We start from the raw sequence: 4,953 nt of genomic DNA, 5'->3' as shown, positions 1-4,953 counted from the left end.
GGGTTGTTTGTTGTGTGGTGTTATTATGGTGATCAGTAGCTGATACATTGGAGAAAAAAGGCCTAGGAGGGAGGACTTGAAAGACCAGGTTTGCACCTCTCACAGTTATGAACACATGAGCCTCCACAGTTGGGCTGCCAGAAAGCAGCAGATCACATAAACATGATGTCATGCCGCAGTCAGCCTGGTCTTTGCAGCCAGGAGAGACTGGTACGTCCTCCCCCAAATACGGGTATGTGAGATCTGTGCCTTGTTTGGAGGGTGAGAGAGAGCAAGGAGGGAGGGACCAAAGTTCACTGTGTGGCTACTACGTGCCAGCGACTCTGTGACAGGTCACATTTATCCTCTCATCCAGTCCTCACTGTGGTCTTGTGAGCTGGGAATTGTTTTCTCTACAGATGAGAAAACTGAGACCTAGGAGATCGGGTAACTTAGCCATGTACATCAGGGCTGGCAAACTTGTTCTGTTAGACAGGTATTGTGAACATGAAATTTTATAATATAAATTTCATATCATTGTGTGTGTGTCACAAAATAATTTTCTTTTGATTTTTTCCCCAACTATTAAAAAGGTGAAAACCATTGTCAGCTCACAGCCTGTACCAAAATAGGGAGCGGCCCAAACGCGCCAACCCCTGAGGCCAACCCCTAAGGTCGGTGGCAGGGCTTTGATTCAAACCTGTAAAATTTTCCAATTGACTGGAAGGCCAAAAAATCCTTGTAGAATTTGGATGTTTCCTGTTACTCTCCTTACTGCCACTTAATACTCTCCTATATAAAACAGATAAACATCAAGAAAATGTCCTACTCACTCTCGAAATGGTAGTATTGGACACAGCACATGAAACTACTGACACTGTATTTGCAGTTCTCTTGGAATCAACTAAATTGACTCAGAGTGTGCATTTTAAAAACTTTGTCGGTAAGCAAAAAGTATATTAAACCCACAAAGGGTCAGTAGCTCAAATTGCAACAGCACTCACCAGTCAGGGAGGCAATTACCAGACTGAACCTGCTTGGGGTAAAGTCACAAGACCCCGGGGCCAGCTCTCCGGTTCAGGAATGGCCGTCCCACCAGCCCAGCGGCAGCCCCGCTACATCCCACCGCCGCTGCTGCAGGCACTCTGCTGCCTGCATCGCTCCCATTCTCCAAATGCTTCCAGTGCCGACACGACGCTTTCTCCAAAACTGCAGCCTCTACCTCTTTCCAGTCAGATTCTACAGCGTTACTGATTCTCCCCAGCCTACTGAAGACAAGATGTTGAGGGGGTTATAAAGTATAATATGCAATCAACACATGAGGTTTAAGGGGTCATGCATTGTCGCTCTTTGTCTTTTAAGAACGTTTGGTTACTCATCAAGAAGATATGATTTTATCTCAACAAATGAAGTGATGATGAAGTGTGTATTTATCTTTTCTTTTGGGTCCTCTTTTCTCTTCAGATTCTGGCAGCCACACTGTTGACCTGTGCGCTCCACCCCTGCTGCACCCCCTCTGCAGGTCAGCACTAGCCACACAAAACAGAAACAGCTTTGGTCCATGGAGTGCCCCTGATGGGAGAGTCTCAACATGTGGTCCAGGTGTCTGGATTGGGCAGGTGGGATGGGGCCAGATAATGAGCCAGCTGACCCTCAGAAATGATTTTAAAAGTCATGGAGGGTTACTGAAAAGCTTAATGCACTGGGTTAGTGTGGGCTTGTTTCCTCCTTAGAAAGATCACTCAGGCAGTGGAGGAGCTGATGGTTTGAGGGGAATGACAAAGTCAGGAAGCTCAGTTAGAAAGCTACTTAAGTAATCCAGTGGAAGAAAGAAGAGTTTAGACCAAGATAATGGAGCTGGAGGAGGGGGAGTAGATTTGATGGCTACTGAGGGAAAAATAGCTGATGGGACTTGCCAATCACTTGGATGAAGAGGGCAAAGAAGAGAGAAAACCCCCAGGTTTCTGGACTAGGTAAGTGGGGGATGCAGTGATGTTACCCACAAGAGGGAAAACAAACAGCAAACAGGTTTGTGGAGGAAGAGGAAATGTTCAGTTCTTAACATGTTTGGTTAGAAGCGCTTTGGGGACATCCAAGAAGAGGCATCCAGCAAGCACTGGGCGAGGTGTGTCAAGGCCAGAAAAGAGGAGCCAGCTCTCAGGTGGCAGCAGAAGCCATGGAGTTGAATGAAATCACCCAGCAAGATAGGACAGTGTGAGAAAATCAGGCTGTGGATGGAGCCAGAAGGAGATCCAATCTCCATGGCGTGGACACAGGAAGGGAAGACCATGACGTGGGCGGGGGAGCTGTGAGCAGGAACAGGATTCAGGAGAGGGCCTGCCATGGGAGTCAGGGGATGCCAGAATGCCCCATTAGGGGTGTCCCAGACTGTCAAATATGTTAGAAGATGTTAAAAAGTAAAGATCAAAAACTGCCTTGGAATTTGCCATCCGGAAGGTAACTAAAACTTGGTGACAGTAGTTTCACCTGAGAATAAATCACCTCTAAGTTCTCATTCACGCTAAGATTCTGTGAGTCTGTGATGGATGGTGGCGGAGCCATAAGGCCCATCTTTGAAAGAAGTTTAAGATCTGAGTTCTATATATTTCCGTTTCATAGAAATATATATATTTTAAAATTCCTAATAATCATCTTCCTTTTCTAGCCAAGTTATGGTCCAGTTTAATATTATTGAAAGTTAATTTCTTTTTTATTTTCTGACAAATCGATGGTGGTTAAAATTGGTATAGCGTCTGTGAAACTAGGGTCAATCATGTCTAGGAACTAGACTCAGCTCTAAATGACTGCTCACGTTTGTTGAAATCTTGATGTCAATTCTGATTTTCCACTCAGAGAAATGGCAGTGAACTTGATTTCCTCTTTAACTATGTGGTCCAGTGCCCCTCCCCTCAAGCAATCCAACAGTCCTCCCGCTGCTGGATCAAATGGCCAGCGTCCTGGTATTTGTGGAGGAGGCAGGAAATAATAAGCAGCGATTTCATTTGTTTCTACAAGTTACAGAAAATGTGCTGCGTCCTTGAGGGGGGTCTTGTGTCAAGAGGCTGGGACCCAGTTGGGGCCTGTGGAGTAGCTCCCCTTCAACTGCCATTGGCGATCGGTGTAACCCGTAGAATGAACAATATCCCCAAACTGTTTACATGCCATGCTGAGGAGTCTTAACTGGTCAAAAATTAAAATCTATACTTGTTCCTTCTTTAAAGCACAGCTCAAAATGGCCTCTAAAGAATGAGTAGGAATTAGCTAAATTGTTGAACTCAACATGCACGGCCAGCAGAGACAGGACCCTTCATTAACGTTTCAAGTGCTGAGGAGACTTGAGCTGGATGAGCTAGAATAAGTAATGTGTTATGATGGCATTCCTATTGCAAATCCCTCACTGGCTACTAGAATCTTTCCTGCTGCCTAAATTTTTTCTCAAATAACTTCACTTTATATTGTTTCAAAAAGAAAGAAAAGTTATCTTGTCAAAGATCATTTAAAGTGCATTTATTTATTTCCGACGTGAACTGAGGAGAGGGGCCTGTGTTTTTATCTCATGTGCATTTGCAGACACACTTGCACAGGCTGCAATGATCTTAAATCCATGAATGGGATCTTAAGGCATAAATGTTTGAAGACAAATTTGTAACTTGAATTAAAAGTCTCATGACTTTCCTTAAAATTTTTTTAAGCTCCAGAAAAGTTGGTTTCAAAAACCAGTTGTGTAACTTTTATTCTTAGAATTTGAGATCCCAGAATTAAAAAAAAGGAAAAAGGTTGCCCGGAGCTCAGTGCCCTGAGCCTGGAGCCTTCCTAACGGGCGGATGTGCAGACCAGCTCAGCTGGCTTCAGCCCCGACCTGTACCAGAGAACTCCCAAGTTTAACTGACCGTCTGGTTTATTTTATCCACAGTCGATTTTCATTTGTTAGGAGAGGAACAATTCCTTTCTGTCTCTGTCTTTTCTTGACTAATTCAATGAGACCAGCCCTCAAATACACCATGGGATTAGCACCGGCTCATAGATTTTATTCTTGAATGACATAGGTCTAACTTTCTAATTTCTAAGATACCTTATCTTTTTTGATTAAAGCTTGTCTTTTGTCTTTCTGATAACTTAAAGGACAATTTCAAATGTGATAAGTCATAGTGATTCACACAGAACTTAAAGGGCTCATTCAGAAAGGAAACCTCTGCTGTAAATGATCTGAGGCAGGCCTGAGCAAAGCCTTGGCACAATCACGCTCAGAAACGAGAGACCAACCTTTGGGATTTTAAAGTTGAAGAAAAATGCAGAAGTGGGTTTTATCTTTTCCTCCACGTGAGCGTTTCTCTGAGGTGGCTGTGTTCTGAAGCCGGAGTTGTGAAGATTTTGAGGGATCTCAGGCAGGACACGCTGCGGCCCCGGCTGAAGCGCGGCTGGAGCCTCCCTGCCCGCCAGGACAGCCTCCACCCCAGCCTCCCAGGCCCCAAGAGGACATCACCGTCAGGATCACTCTTTCTTTCTCGGGGGCCGTGTGGGGCATGGGTGCTAACAGAAATGCGTGTAGGTGAGGAGCAGAGGGCTGTAGGATGGGCAAGCTTTATCCCCAGAGCTCAGCCAGACGCACGGGGCCTCAGACCTGGACTCGGGGCTGCGCTGCCGTCCTGCTCTGTGGGGCCTGAGGGAGCTAACTGCAGCCGCGGGCCTGCAGCATGGCGTTAGGTCCAAAACCATCAGGAGCTCGCTTCAGGAAACAGCACACTGCATGGAGCTGGAGGGGCACAGGCCGGGGACACGAAGGCAAGAGGTGACAAAAATAGGCTGGGATCCCACATCACAAAGGATTCGGAGAGGTCTCTGGAATAGTTTATGCCTTGCTTCCCATCAAATTTGGATTAGCCATAGCAAAGGAGGAAAGAGAACAAATAAAGGAAATCCACTGATAATCCCCAAACCTCCATTTGAGCTAATAATTTAAATTCCTTCTATGCC

The sequence above is a fragment of the Ceratotherium simum genome, chromosome 14, assembly GCF_057802395.1.
Source record: "Ceratotherium simum simum isolate JZ-2026a chromosome 14, ASM5780239v1, whole genome shotgun sequence".
In the NCBI taxonomy this organism is placed as follows: Eukaryota; Metazoa; Chordata; class Mammalia; order Perissodactyla; family Rhinocerotidae; genus Ceratotherium; species Ceratotherium simum.
Note: the sequence above shows the minus strand (reverse complement) of the source record.